The following is a 15,883-nucleotide window of genomic DNA, read 5'->3' as shown; positions in this document are numbered from 1 at the left end:
CTTGAGAACCCGTGCTGAGTCCTGTTCATGCCGTGTTGACGCTCAGCAGGTTCAGTTGTCAGTAGTGCCACATCGTTGCTTAACTAAAACGCTTACTGAACACTGTACTATTTTGAGGGAAGGAAAATTATTGAAATGAAAATACAAACTTACCACTGAAGTGTGAAACGTATCTAAATATTCAATATTTCCTGACTACAGCCATGACTAAATCAAACCGTGCATGAAAGACATCAGTCCACGTGGCACGCCTTTTATGGCACTCGTGTAGCCACACTTTCTTCTCAGGCAGCTTAGCAGGGACAGGTAATATTAAGGTAACCAACACCTTTATTTATTACGAAGTAATTTAAAAGTAACGGCACTTTTATTGATTACTATGTGTTTTCATCAGAGAAATGAACCGCGCATAGCCTTGTCCGTCCCTGCAAGTCATCGTCTATTTACCAATGCATTTTTTTGTACAATGCATGCGTAAGTACAATCTTGAGAGTAGTGGAAGACAACACTTGCTGAACCATCAGTGGAGATTGACAAACTTTATCACAATGCCAATCCAAAGGCAACCAACCGTCAGTGTTCAGGCCGCACCGCTGCTCACACCACCACCTCACACACGAACATTACTTTTCCCTCTCAAGAAAAAAGAAAAAAATAAGACAATCCCCTCACTAACCCTCGCCGCGCCGGGACTGGTTGCCCTTACACCTTTCAGGCCACACAAAGGTTATTCTCGGGAATGAAAAAATAAACCGCACCGATATGGACAATTTGTATGATCTGGATACAAGGAACATGTGCCTACAGCCCAGAGCCAATAGAGGCTCCAGACGAACGGTGCCTCAACGCTTCAAGAACAAAGAAAAAAACGTGCAACCATCACTTCTTTCCGTGCGATATAAATCCAACAGCACGTTCAGCAAAGTGAACAAGTGAACTCTGCACTATTGTTTCCAGACAATAAGTAACGTACATTTCATCCCGGCGTGGTGGCAACCCAGCACTGACACAGCCGAACGTGGAAAGGTCCTGAACCCACGAAGTTTGATGAGGAACAGGGCCTCGGAACCTCACCCTGCTACTGTCAAGGGGCTACACGTGAAACAAAAGGAACAAGGATATCATTACCGTATTCACGAAGGAAGAAAAATGCCGCTACACCTCTTTAGATCGCACTTCTACCGGTCTGTCAGTGGCCGCCTCTTGTGTGGCTTATTGGTCCTCACTTCACTGCAGGCCGACAGACGCGGAATTAAGGGATCCACAAGAGTTAATGAGTGATGGGGAACGTCTCCCTCCCTGGCACTGCCGTCCGTTCACACTCGCGTCCAATCCACCACTAGCGCTGATAACAAAGATCTGTCGCCCGCACATGACTGACCTTCGCCGTGGTGTCGGAGGGGAGTCCGCCACCCCAGGGACGACCTTTTTCATCCACACATTTTGGAGCAGAGACTGACCAGTTCACCTTCATTTCCTGTTTGAGTACGTGTTTCTTTTCTTCTCCGCCAGAACAGCTAGTGCTCGGCGATGCGATGACAGTGTTTCTAGAGTACCTGGCGTTAATATATGGCATGAATACATGTAGCAATTTCCGCACTGCCTTGTCCCTGAACATGACGAAACTGCATATAAAACACTTGCTCACGTGGACTGCCTCGCACCAGGAACACTTCAGTGCCACATCATGCGCTCTCTTTTCACTCAAAATAATAACTTGAACCAGCATCCTCGCTTCCTCATCGAGTCTGCAGCGAGATGCATGAATTACTTACAGACTTCGCCAATTCTATCATGAGGAAGCACAAAGCCTTTCTAAAAGCTGCTGTCAATTGTACTCTGCTCAAACGCACCATTTTTCCTCTTTCTACGAGTATTTCATGACACAGAGGGACGCCTGAGAATACAAACACTTTCGCTACGCCGTGTCTGTCTTTGTGTGTGTGTGGTTGTGAGAAGACGAGAAGGAAAGAAGGAAGGTAGGTAGAACGAACTCCAAAAAAGAAACAGTATGAAGGAAAGTGATCTGAAACATGAAAGAAGAAAGGGGACTAGGAGAAACCAAGAAAGAAGAAAAGGGAAGATAGGTCGAAGGAACAACATGAAGAAAGGACATCAGAAAGAAGGAAGGAAAGAGAGAAGATACGTAGATAAAAGCAACATGAAGAGGAGTAATATGAAAAAAATACGAAAGGAGGATAGGTGTGTGTGTGTGTGTGTGTGTGTGTGTGTGTGTGTGTGTGTGTGTGTGTGTGTGTGTGTGTCCTATGGCCGCCGTGACCCAGCCAAGCTACATATATGTCTGCGTGTCCCGAGGGCTGAGAGCGAGGCCCGAGGCGCACACGCGGGTCAGTCGGTATCCGGTGGTGCTGGGAGGCGGCCGCACCGACCACCTGCACCTTGCTATCGGCACCAGCCCCTGCTGCTTGAAGGCTGGACTGTTGTGCGTCCTTACCACTACTAATAGCTGTAGTATTAGCATTAGTAGCAGCGGTAGTAGAAGAAAAGATTAGCAGTAGGAGGAAGTAGTATCAGTAGTATATAATAGTGCTATTAGTAGTAGTAGTAGTAATAGTAGAAAAGTATTAGTAGTATGAGCAGGAGTAGTACCAGTAGTAATAGAGGTAGTAATGGTTAGTAGGAGTCGTAGTAGCAGGATTATTAACAGTAGTAGTTGTAGTAGTAGTAGTAGTAGTAGTAGTAGTAGTAGTAGTAGTAGTAGTAGTAGTAGTAGTAGTAGTAGTAGTAGTAGTAGTAGTAGTAGTAGTAGTAGTAGTTGTTGTTGTTGTTGTAGTAGTAGTAGTAGTAACACAAACAGCAATAAAAGTCATACACAATAACTCTAGCTTCACCTTCAATTCATTCTTTTCCTTCACCATTTATATCTTCAATCATCTCATAATTTCATCTGGACGTAGGGAAGGCAGCCAGGGCGAGGCACGAGGAACAGGCTGGTTACCGGTCGGCGGGACAAGATTTTCCCTTTCCTCAAGCTGTATCCTGTTTTACATTATAATTTTCCCTTCAACTTTCTCAGATTCTTCCAGCGACAACATTCACACTCTGACACGTTCTCACCCTGCAGTTTTCATGCTCCTTATTTAGTTCAGTTCCTTTCCTTCCATCGCTTCCAATATTTCTTTTCTTCCAACACGAATATCAGCTTTCCTACTCGGTTCTTTCTCTTTACTCCTTGCTCCTCTCCGCGCTCTTCCACCATTTCCTCATCGTCTCAGTTTCATACAGTACTACGTTCACGTCCTCTGCCCTTCAGACCTCCAGCGGGCGAGGTGCGGAGAGAGAAGCATGGCAATAGAGAAAGATACATCTGGATCAGGAAGAGTCAGCACTGGCACTACTATATACAAGCAGGAAGTACTCATGTGGGAGGTAGGCACTTTCTATCATCCTTTTTTTACAGATTCAACATTCCAGGAAGTGAACGGGAAAAGGGTGAATAGAAACAAAATTTTGCCAAGTCAGGTAACAAAAACTTCACACAGAAGCAGAAAAAAGGGACCATACTCTTAACTGCTCGTCTCTTGCTTGACCTTCATGCGGATTTTAATAGCCAGATCATTCTCACCAAAAACTTCCGAGATAGACGTCAGTTCCTGGGTGTGGGAGGCGTTGCGCTACGCGAGGGGGGCCGGGCAACACGCACCACGCCCAAGGAACCGCTGACCCAGGCAACTATTGGTTTTTGCTTGCGTATAACGTGGAGAAGCTATAAATAAAATCATAAACGGGAAGAAAAAACGACACAGTACAAGTTTACAAGAGCTTGCATCAGAGAGGGGCAGAGATGACCACCTTCCCGCTAAAAGGAAGACACGAGGTCCGGAGACCAAGCAGGACAAGAGAGCAGGGGAATGAAGGCACAGATCCAGAACACCTGCCAGTGCCACAATCAGACCGCATCTCCACTGCTGACTGACTGTCTGCTTAACGGCACAGCTGCTCCCGCCAAGAAAAACAAAATAAGACAAAATAAGACAAAGACAACGGCAAAAAAAAAAAAAAAAAAAAGCAATGACGACATATTTAGACGTAAGAATGAACTCTATAATCAAGTAACAACAAAAAACAAACACATCCTGCACGTAAACTACAGCAGCCTTCAAAATGCGTAGCCAACTCCATTCAAACAAGAGATGACGACCTTTGCGATGACAACAAGCGAGTGGCGAGTAGCGAGTGGCGAGCCGCGACACACCAAGCCAGTCCGCCAGTAACGGTTCTTTATTTCAGTCGTGACAGCAAGCTTGAGATATGACAGAAGGTTCCGTGCCTGAGGGGAAAGTCTGGCATTATTCACGATGTCTTTGGTTCCCCATTTGAGTCGGAATCTGGACGGCAGTAGGCTCAGGATGGACTGGTACCTGTGGATCTTCTCACAAACATCACGTCACGCGCACTCAAGTATTCAGCCGCTAATTCATTCAAATGGAAGTCGTGGGTAAACTCACCAATGATGTCATAGAGGTGTCGGAAAAACAAGTGCGTGAAACTAAGATTTACCGCATGGGAGGAACAATGGGAGTAAAAAGTGTGGAGGGATGAGGAGGAGGAGGAGGAGGAGGAGGAGGAGGAGGAGGAGGAGGAGGAGGAGAAGGAGGAGGAGGAGGAGGAGGAGGAGAAGGAGGAGGAGGAGGAGGAGGATGAAGAGAAAGAAAAAGAAAAAGAAGAAGAAAAAGAGAAGAAGAAGAAGAAGAAAAAGAAGAAAAAAAGAAAAGAAGGCGGCGGAGGAGGGGGAGGAGGTGGAGGAGGAGGAGGACGAAGAAGAAGAAGAAGAAGAAGAAGAGGAGGAGGAGGAGAAAAAGGAAACGACGGGCAGTTTTTCGCTTCTATAAAAACAAGTGTTTGAAATATAAATGGTTGGTGATGACAGTTTTTCTTACAAGAGAGAGAGAAAGAAAATAGAGACGAAAAACAATAAAACCTTTCCAGCACACCACTCTGCTGTGATATTTTTCCTCTTTTCCTGGTGCGGAGATTCTCAATGCAGCGATGAGGGGAAAAACAAAGTGTCTTGGAAGTTAAAATTGAGGTAACACTTTGTACTCTGAATATAAAACCAAGCATCAACATTTCGTGACACAGACAAGACCGTGGTGTTCTGCCTGTTCGTTCCTTTCATAAACGCTTTGCTCTCTCACCATCACTACTTTCCAAAGGCTTTAGTTGAAGGTGTTCATGTTTTTAATGGTATTTTTACAGTTCCGGTGATGGAATGGCAAAATTTATAGATTGTTATAAGGAGAAACGGTCTTCAGAACTTGGCTAATCGTCTCTGTGACTTTGGAAAATTGTCGTGGTGAGAGAGCAAGGCGTTTCTGAATACGGGCGATAACACAGCGAGTCCTTGAGATGTCCTGTGGCCGTTACAGTGCGGGGATGTACTTGGGGAGCGGCAAGACTTAAGAGGGGAGGAAGTTACCGGGAGCCTAAACTATTTAATGAATACTTTACTGAGCACAACCATCCCCTCGACCTCGCAAATTGGCCGTGCATTTCTATACTCAGGCTGGAGCGGGACCAGCGGCGAGGGTGTGCATACTGATCGCCGGCAGGATGTGGGTCGATCCGCCGTCGCCGCCGCTACGAATAAGATTCCCGATCACATCTTATATACTTAACGCCGATGACTCACTCCCTCTACGGGCATAAAAACACACAGCTCCGTCATGCCCTCCAAACCCGCTCAGGCCTGACCCAGTGCTCGAGGCTGGGCTGGGCTGGGCTGGACTGGGACTTCAGGAGGGTTGTTGGTGCCCTGCTGCCCCCCAAGACCCCTTCACCCTTCACGTCTTGCTACCGGAAGTGACTTTTTTATTACGTTGCCTCACACGAGTTATCTATGCTCACGTTGCGGGCCGAGTGTTCCTCTTGGACGTCGGGTCAACGAGGAATGCGTCACGTTATTCTCCACACAAGAGAGACTGACTTCCGTGAGGTGCAGCATGTGACATTGAGTGAAGTGGAAAATATTACACTACTATTGATGCATAAGCAGGATACACATTGGGCGGCAGTGTTCATTTGTCCCGCAGCAACACAAACATGCTTCTCTTCTCGATAATAAAACAACACCAGCACATTCTCCTGGGGTGAAAGAATGTTAGCGTCTCTGTGGCGTGAGGGGCGCAGCTCGGCGCGACCCACGCCTCCCGCCACCGGTGTCACGAGGTTGCTGGTGCCGGGGTGAGGTGTGGCAGGGAGACAAGTGGCTCCTCCTGTTGTCTGTTCTCAGTGAAGTGTGCAACCGCAGAGTACGTGTGTTGTAATGCGGATCAATTCAGAGTGCTTTCTTTCCTAATGAAACAATTGCAGGGAAAAATGATACACATTGTAAACCTATTTGTTAAACTACTTGACTTGAGCAACCTTGCCGTGATGTTGTACCGCGGCTCCTTTCCTGAGGCTTTCTTCCATTCACAGTGAACAATGGTCCATTGTGTGACATTCCCTTAGCACAAACCGATGGTGACAGTCAAGATTATAGGGAAATATACACGGCCACTCTTCTATAAACACTATAATTGAAGCATATTTCCATGTCATATCAGTGATCAGCATTTTTTTTTTTGCTTTATTCACCATGCAAAAATGTAGAAAAATAAAAAAAAGAGAGAAGAGAAAGAAGAAAGACGCAGGAAAGTCGCAGCACATCAGATATGAAATGGGAAGGCGGGGAAAAAACTGGCCGCTTGACTGCAATCCCGGGCTGGAAACCGTCCCAGGGCAGACTGTGGGCGATACGATAAAGGAGAGAAAGTAAAATTACCTTAATCTGCATGACTACCCGGCTGGAGGTCAGTGGGAGTGTGCGGGCAGTAAGAAAGCGTCGCAAAAAGTGGAGGGGTGTCCGATTACAGCCATCAACACGCTTTCGTTCCGGTTTGAGCCAACACACACACACACACACACACACACACACACACACACATGACCTCCTTCGTAGACCTTGACCTGTGGAACCCCATCATTCCTCCCAGGAGAGAGAGAGAGAGAGAGAGAGAGAGAGAGAGAGAGAGAGAGAGACAATGACCAACACAGTATCTCTCTCTCTTTCTCTCTCTCTCTCTCTCTCTCTCTCTCTCTCTCTCTCACACACACACACACTCTCTCTCTCTCTCTCTCTCTCTCTCTCTCTCTCTCTCTCTCTCTCACACATACATACACACTCTACTACACGCAAGGAATTTTCACGACAGGCATTGGATAGGTCAAGAGAGTGATTTTATGGTGTCTGAGCAGCCAATGCGAGGCGTGGTGAGCGTGACACCTCTAACACTCCACTAGGAATGTAACACTTCACTTCACTTTGGTTTCTTTCTCCTTCTTGTGAACCTTAACGAGTATCTTCACTTTTTATATCCGTGGTTTTGTTTTTAGCTTCATTTTCTCTTCTTCTTCCTCCTCTTACTCATTTATCACATTTAATTCTCACATCTGATCTTTGTTTTATTTATTTTCTTCTTCTGATTCTTTTTGTTTGTCTTAATTTCCCACAATGGATCTTAATTTCACTTGTATTTCCTTCTACTCTCTCTTGATCGTGTGTTTAATTCTAATTTCTCACAATGGAATTTAATCTAACTTCTATTTCCTTCTTCTGATTCTCTGTATTCATTTTAGCTTCCCACAATCGAACTTAATTTCTATTTCCTCTCTCACACTCTGGTCCTCAGCGATCTTCTTCACTTACGAGAGCTTTATTTTATCTTCGTCTCCTCCTCCACCTCCGCCTCCTGTTACTCTTAATCCTCATTCATTACAACTGAGCATCATTTCAGCATCGTTTTCATCTTGTCTTTCTGGCCATTCTAACTTTTTACAGGTTTATTTAAGGGTTTACTTCCTCCTCCTCCTCCTCTTCCTCGTCCTTTACTTTCCCCGAGGAGACATTAAGGGAGCCACAAGTCCCGAAGCCACAGTGCCACAGACAATAGGCGGCACTGACTCACCACTTCCTTGTTCTGTGGACCTGGCACTGCTTTACACCAGCAGCTACTGACAAAAGACATGATTGGCAAGCTGAAAAAGGTGAAAAAAGTGGCGTTCAGTTATATATTTTCTTTTTCTCGTGTTTTTTTTTTTTTTTAGTTTGAGGGTGACTAGAAACTGAACTGGACTTGCTGAATTGTTCCTTCCATCATAGTTAAGGTCTTTCTCTCAGTATGTTTGTGAGTCTTTCCATTATTTACGTATCTATCTTTCTCAGGTGCGAATCTTTATAAAAATCGCCAACATGTTCAAATCTCGCTCGGTTTATCAGTCGTCTGAGTTTTAATACTGGATAAAGATGTCCCGCTGTTTATTTGTCAGTCTTTCCATTATTTACGTATCTATCTTTCCCTTTTCGTGAATCATTATATAAATCTTCACACATGTTCAAATCTCGCTCGGTTCATCAGCCTTCCACGCGTCTGAACTCTTTAGCAAACTGTTAATACCTGTTTGTCAATCTTTTTTTTTTTATATCAGATTATCTACCTATCTACCTTTCTCTGCTTGCGAATCATTATATAAATATCCGCACATTTTCAAATCCACTTAGTTCATCAGCTTTCCAGAAGTCTCAACTCTTCCGCAGACTGTTAATACCCGTTTGTCAATCTTTTCTTTATCAAATTATCTACGTATCTTTCTTTCTCTACTTGCGAATCATTATATAAATTTCCACAAATGTCCAAATCTAGCTCGGTTCATCAGCCTTCCACGCATCTCAACTCTGCAACGTGTTAATACCTGTTTGTCAATCTTTTTTAATCACTTCATCTACGTACCTTTCTCTCCCAGCTTACGAATCATTATATAAACCTGTGCAAATGTTCAAATCTCACTCGGTTCATCAGCCTTCCACGCGTCTCAACTCTTCCGCAACATGTTACTGTTTAAACACAATCTCTACTAATACTTTCACTCGACATAGACACTCGCCTGACACATACTGCAGCGGCTCTTCCTTGTCATTATTTCCCCCGTATACCGGAGTGGAACCTTGTTGAGCTGTGACATTAGATAGAGTAGGAACACGAATATTATTACCTACAGAGGGGAAAGTGGTGCTAATTCTGTCTTGCGAACCGATGACAGATGTTTGTGGAAAGTGTGTGTGTGTGTGTGTGTGTGTGTGTGTGTGTGTGTGTGTAGAGAGAGAGAGAGAGAGAGAGAGAGAGAGAGAGAGAGAGAGAGAGAGAGAGAGAGAGAGAGAGAGAGAGAGAGAGAGAGAGAGAGAGAGAGAGAGAGAGAGAGAGAGAGAGAGAGAGAGAGAGAGAGAGAGAGAGAGAGAGAGAGAGAGAGAGAGAGAGAGAGAGAGAGAGAGAGAGAGAGAGAGAGAGAGAGAGAGAGAGAGAGAGAGAGAGAGAGAGAGGATACGTTAAAAATCACACACACACACACACACACACACACACACACAAATAAAGAAAATACAACAAAAAATAAAGAAAAGTAAGAAAGTAAAAAAAATGGAAAGTATAACAAAAATATTCCCGCAAAACTTTTACCACACACACACACACACACACACACACACACACACACACACACACACACACACACACACACACACACATTATTTCTTTTCTCTCTGCTTTTTTTATTTCCTTTTCACCACAAAACTCTTCTGCTTTCTCCTTTTCTCTGAGCGCGTCCTCTGCACCTCATCTATGTATTCATTTCTTCATCTACCAACGACGAAAAGAGAAACGAAAATGAGAAAAGAAAAAGGAAAACCAGAAATCCATCCCCACGCTCCCCCTCAAGACAAGTTTCCCCTTATCAACGCCTTCAGTACTGGGACACAATTTTACCTTGAGATTTGTGTACGATTAGGCCGTTTTATTGACGCTAGGAAGGATCTATTGAAGTCAGAAGTTAATGGCCTGAGTCTTCACTATTTCAATCCCCACATAGGTTTCTGAAGCTGTGTAAAATCACCAGAGTAACCACAATGAATATGGAAACGTGTCATGGTATTGAAGAGGTTAAAATTATCAACGCATCAGATGATTTTGAGATTGAGAGATGATGATAAAAACAAAGAAAGTGAATGTTGATTGTTACCTGACTTCTAACCTAACTTAACTTAACCCATTCAATACTGTGATACATTTTACATTGAGATTTGTGTACTATTAGACCATTTTAGAAAGGGTCTATGGAGGTCAGAAGATTAATGGTCACAGTCTTCACTATTTGAATCCCTCCACATGAATTTCTGAAGCTCTATAAAATCACCAAATAGTAAGCAGAATGAATATGGAAAAGCGTCATGGTACTCACAGGGTTAATAAACTTCCTTGATAAATATTTTTGTGGGGAAAGCAATCTTTTTATCCTCCTCGGCAAGAATTTTTGATGGTTCTTCTATTCGTTCAAATGTTGCCTTTTCACATTTTCGGCAAGGTATTCAACTTTCTTTTCTTTTTTCTTTTTTATTGTAGTCAAGGTCTTTGCAGTTTTCTTTGCATGTACCTGTTGCTTCGCGTGCAATAATGAATCCTCTCTCTCTCTCTCTCTCTCTCTCTCTCTCTCTCTCTCTCTCTCTCTCTCTCTCTCTCTCTCTCTCTCTCTCTCTCTCTCCAATTCATCATAGTTATCCTTCGTAAAATCAAAAGTAGCATTGAATTTTCTTGCATTCCCGGCAGAATTAAGAGTGATTTTTTGTGAAGTTTACTTGGCATTCGTCTCTTTGTCTTGTCTTCACTATTATTTGCAATCTTCTTCTTAAATTTACATTTCCACCTTTACGAATTTAAACACATCACTACAGGGTTCTCTCTCTCTCTCTCTCTCTCTCTCTCTCTCTGGTACAATTTGGAAGCGTTTTGCTGTTTTTCTTTAGGCTAAAGTTACTAAGTTCCCGAAGTAACTGTGAAAGCTGACTCTCTCTCTCTCTCTCTCTCTCTCTCTCTCTCTCTCTCTCTCTCTCTCTCTCTCTCTCTCTCTCAGACAATCAATTAACAAGCGTAGGATCAGGAAGGAAGGCAGCAGGAAGCGTCACTGCAAGGAGTGAGACAAGAGGTAAGACACAAGAAGAAGAAGACCAAGGCACCGCTGCCAAACATCCCCCCTTCATCTGCATAGTAAGCGGACGTTACCACACATCTTTGTTGTCTCCGTGGCGGAAACCAAGGGCGGATATTCTCACTCTGGCATGGCTGGAGAACAAAAGTAGCAAGTGGGTCGTGGGAGGGCGTGTATGGAGGACTAAGAGATGTGGGTCAGATGAGGGCAGGGAAGCGAAGATAGAAGAGAAGGAAAGGCATCGTAATCTGGCATGGTAAAGGACTGGCACGTTAATACTAGTAGTGGTGTCTTTCAGGAGTCTTTCATCACCGCGTTATGGCTCTGATTGGGGTTATAAGCGCCCTAATCAAGAGACCACACCTTCTCACAGCCCTCCACTGGTATATACCGCCCTGTCTCTACACGTCAAGCGGTACTGGCATAATTATCTTGCTAATATCCTCTCCTGTCACTGGTCTTCTTTATATCTTTGCTGAGAGAGAGAGAGAGAGAGAGAGAGAGAGAGAGAGAGAGAGAGAGAGAGAGAGAGAGAGAGAGAGAGAGAGAGAGAGAGAGAAGACGGACATAAGACATACAAACGGATAGGTGAGCATATAAACAGATGCAGAAAGAAACAGAGAGTCACACATAGAGACAGACAGACAGGTAAATAAACAGACAAATAGACAGGCGAGAAAAGAGAGAGCAAGTGTACAAAACAAGAGAGATCACGAACATTCAATGGCATTATCAATTTTTAACGCTTTCACTTTAGAATGTTCTTTTTGCTCTCGTGTACTGCCATCATTATTACAGTCACTTCTTCCTCTAAATAGTAGTAATAGAAGCAATAATGATGGTAAAAGTAGTAATAGTAATAGTAGTGTTAGTAGTGGTGGTGGTGGTATTGGTAGTAGTAGTAGTAGTAGAAACAGAAGCAACAGTAGTAAATAAACGTAAAATAAAAATAAAACAAACGAAAATGAAGAAAACCATTATAATAAACGAAAAAAAAGACAAAAATAAGTAGCAAAACAAATCGCCATCATTCCTTCGATAGAAAAAAAGTAATAGAAAAAAAGAAAGGAAGAAACGAAGTGCTTTCCCTCAATCAGCGTCCAATAATTGCTTATATTGTTGTAGTGCACTTTCTACTGGCCACGATCAGTAGGGGCGGCGACAGAGGCGGCGGCGGGAGGGGCACGAGGCGGGACGGAACGGAACGGAATGGAACGGAACGGGACGGGACGAGGCGGGGCTGTGTAGTTCTGCCTCCTCGTCTACTGCATCTTCCTTCCTGCCCTTTTTCTCGGTCCCTTTAGAAGACAATAACGTTCCTTTCCTTTGTATAAACTCTCTCTCTCTCTCTCTCTCTCTCTCTCTGATGGGGTGGGAGAAGAGCAGAGAGAGGCTGGCGTTCCATTGTGGCTTGAGTCTAATGGTGGATGACTGGAACACACACGCAAACTTTCTACCAGCAGGACAAAGCAGCTCGGGGGTCTGGCACGACGTGGAGGCTGCGAGGTTAATCTAGAGAGAGAAGAGGTCACAGTCACCCTCTCATTTCGCAGCCAGAAGATAAGGAGAGCCGGCTTTACACATGGCTATTATCGTGACAAGCTGTCGCTCACTCAGCAGCAAATGTCAATATGGTTTGTAAAGGGATTGCGACCTGTGTGGTATTCTAGGTGGGTACGTGTGTGTGTGTGTGTGTGTGTGTGTGTGTGTGTGTGTGTGTGTGTGTGTAAGAGGGGAAAACTGAACAAGGGCAACATAAAGCTTAAAAAAGGCCCATTTAGATGCTAGTTCCCCCTTGTACGTCCGAGAGAGTTAGCCAAAAAAAAAAAAAAAAAAAAACGGAAAAATGAGTGTGTGTGTGTGTGTGTGTGTGTGTGTGTGTGTGTGTGTGTGTGTGTGTGTGTGTGTGTGTGTGTGTGTGTGTGTGTGTGTGTGTGTGTGTGTGTTGGAAACTACTCTAAATCAACGACCTCTCAGCAAAAAAAAAAAAGAAAAAAAAGACGTATCAATGCAATTTTATCCTTTCAGTTGTTCTAGAAAAAAAAATCAACGAATTCTCTAGACTCTAAAGAAAAAAAAAGAAGAAAAAAAATACAGTCCTTACTCTCGAATTCTCTAAACTCTAAAGGAAAGAAGAAGACATAACCAAAATAAAGTCCTTACTCTAACCACCACCGAGTACCAAGACCGCCATCATAAGTAAAGAAGGGTGACAACTTGAGAGTCACCAATACCGGTATCCAACACCATGACCAGGAGAACCGCGCACATTCCAGGTCCTCTCAGTATAAGGCAACACTTTCACAACTTTCAAATGCAAAAAACCAGAGACTTCGCAGGGGGTGACGCTCGCTATGTAGGAGGAGGGTGGAGAGAGAGAGAGAGAGAGAGAGAGAGAGAGAGAGAGAGAGAGAGAGAGAGAGAGAGAGAGAGAGAGAGAGAGAGAGAGAGAGAGAGAGAGAGAGAGAGAGAGAGAGAGAGAGAGAGAGAGAGAGAGAGAGAGAGAGAGAGAGAGAGAGAGAGAGAGAGAGAGACCGTTCTCGAAAAAAAAGAAAAGCATATGAGAAAAAGAAAGAAAGGAATGAGATAATTATAAAACACAAATGGTTAATGACTAAATGGAAAGAAAAAAAAATATAAAAAACCTGCACTTCTATATATTCACTTGAAGTTTCAGAAAGTTTCGAAGTGATAACGAAGAGATAAAATAAAACCTTTATTAAAATATAGAGTATGAAAAGTTAGGTTAGGTTAGGTTAAGCTAGATTAGGTTAGCATAGACTAGATAAAGTTAGAGTTAGTTATATTAGACTAGAATCACATTAGGTTAGGTTACGTTAGACTACATCAAGCTACTGCAAAACACGTCAGGATTTCTTCGTTTACAGTTTAGGAGAAGTGTCTCGCATCACAACCTCACGTCAGATGACACAGATACTCTTTGCGGCAATGAAATTATACAGCATGAGGAGAAAAAGACGCGGTAAGTGAGTTCAGTGACGGTGCAGCAGGTTTCATTGCTCCTCCACCCTCACGCAGCAAAGTTTACGAGAGTTGGCGAAGGTCTCAGTGGGGGAAGCGAACCGAGGCTTACTCATTTGTGGGTCATTTTGTAGCCGTGTTAGTGATGTTGCAGTTTACGTTCCAGCTCAGTATTAATTTAGCAGGTTGGTAAATGCCTCGGGTGCACGGCAAACTGCGTAGTCATGGTCAGCAGTAGAGAAACAAAACCACACTTTCATCTACTGTGTTTAGAATCTTCCCTCATTTTGTCAGTCCCTTGGCCTTTATACAGAAGCACTTTGCTCTCCCGCCACGACCATTTCCCAAGGCCACACCGATGATTAGCTGTGTTCAAAAGACTGTTTCTCTTTTCGGTAATGTAAAAATCTTGTTAATAAAAAGCTAAAAACACTTGTCACTTCAACCAGAGCCTTAGGAATGTAATGGAGATGCGGCCACGCGTATTTGAGAGTATGCTTCCTTATTCTAGAGAAGGAAAGACGTAACTGACAGCAAAGACTTTCAAAACTTCAAGTGAATTGTTTAACTCTGGTTGTTATCTCGTCTGAATAACTCAACACGATTACACTGAGGAAAATAAAACAATGCACTTGAAGTTTTGAAGATCCTTGCTGTCAGTTATGTCTTCCCTTCTCCAAAGTGATAAAAACAACCAATACATTCTAATCAGTAGCCTTTACCTCTGCTTGTTATCTCGTCTGGATAATTCAACACGATTACGCTGAGGAAAATTAAAGTCCACTGATTAGAATGTATTGGTTGCTTTCATCACATCGCTGCCAGTAGATCAGAGAGAGATTAAAGATTATGGTAAGACATTAAGCAGCATAAGCGAATGGAGATGATTATTCTTCATTTCCATTATCGGCGGTTACTGAGGTTACATTTACCTCATCAAGTAAGTATCGAATATCATAGAAATAAAAATCACATTAATCTCACTGTATTTTCTTTTATAATCGAACACTAGACATACAAAATCGTCTTCAATAATATCTCGCAATCTCTGCTTATTAACTCCTTCAGTACTGGGACGCTTTTTTACCATGAATTTTGGATACGATTAGACGATTTTATTTACATTAGGAAGGGTTTATGGAGGTCAGAAGATTAATAGTCAGAGTCTTCACTATTTCAATCCCCACATACGTTTCTGAAGCTGTATAAAATCATAGATAGTAAGTTGAATAGATATGAAAGCATGTCAAGGCACTGAAGGCGTTAATCTCATCCTTGACTTTACCCTGACCTAGCACACACCACACACACACGGACTCTGCTGAAGCGCGACCAGCCAGGCATTACAACATCTCTAAATAAGGAAGTGAACAAGACGTGTTTAAAAATAGAATCATATGCAACAATACATTTTTATCCTATGAGCGGGTGTGACAAGTGTTCTTAAGACAACCTTGAGGGACGCCTGAACTTATAATACACTCAAACACAGCAACATTACTACAATACACGGCAAACAGGAAGACTTACCACAGACCACTGACAGTAACTCTTCCACCCACGTACCTGCAATGAGAAAGAAAGAAAAAGGTGTTAACTTCTTCAGTACCATGACACGTTTCCATATTCATTCTGCTTACTATCTAGTGATTTTATACAGTTTCAGAAACTTATATGGGGATTAAAATAGTAAAGAGTGGTCATTAATCTTCTGACTTCCGAAATGTCAATAAAATGGTCAAATCGTACACAAAACTCAAGGTAAAAAATGTGTCCCAGTGTTGAAGGGTTAATGAGAGTATACTAATGATATAATGATAAGTAATACGAAGATATAATGATGCTAAATACGAGTGTGATATAT

General features: G+C 43.1%; 1 protein-coding gene across 9 annotated transcripts in view; it reads right to left on the bottom strand.

The window, feature by feature from the left end:
• LOC123503830 (serine protease 33-like) overlaps positions 1-15,883 on the bottom strand; it is a 71,196-nt gene that overhangs the window by 18,968 nt on the left and 36,345 nt on the right. The window contains exon 1 of one of the 9 annotated variants that reach the window (XM_045253899.1): positions 15,550-15,570. The exons of 7 other annotated variants lie outside the window; for them this stretch is intronic. The gene's annotated coding sequence lies outside the window, so the exon portion shown is untranslated. Of the gene's footprint in view, positions 1-1,128; positions 1,307-15,549; positions 15,571-15,883 lie in introns of those variants that run through there. One more of the 9 variants, XM_045253897.1, reaches the window with a different exon arrangement.

This window comes from Portunus trituberculatus, chromosome 14 (genome assembly GCF_017591435.1).
Source record: "Portunus trituberculatus isolate SZX2019 chromosome 14, ASM1759143v1, whole genome shotgun sequence".
Taxonomy (NCBI): Eukaryota; Metazoa; Arthropoda; class Malacostraca; order Decapoda; family Portunidae; genus Portunus; species Portunus trituberculatus.
This window is presented reverse-complemented; position numbering and strand designations above follow the sequence as displayed.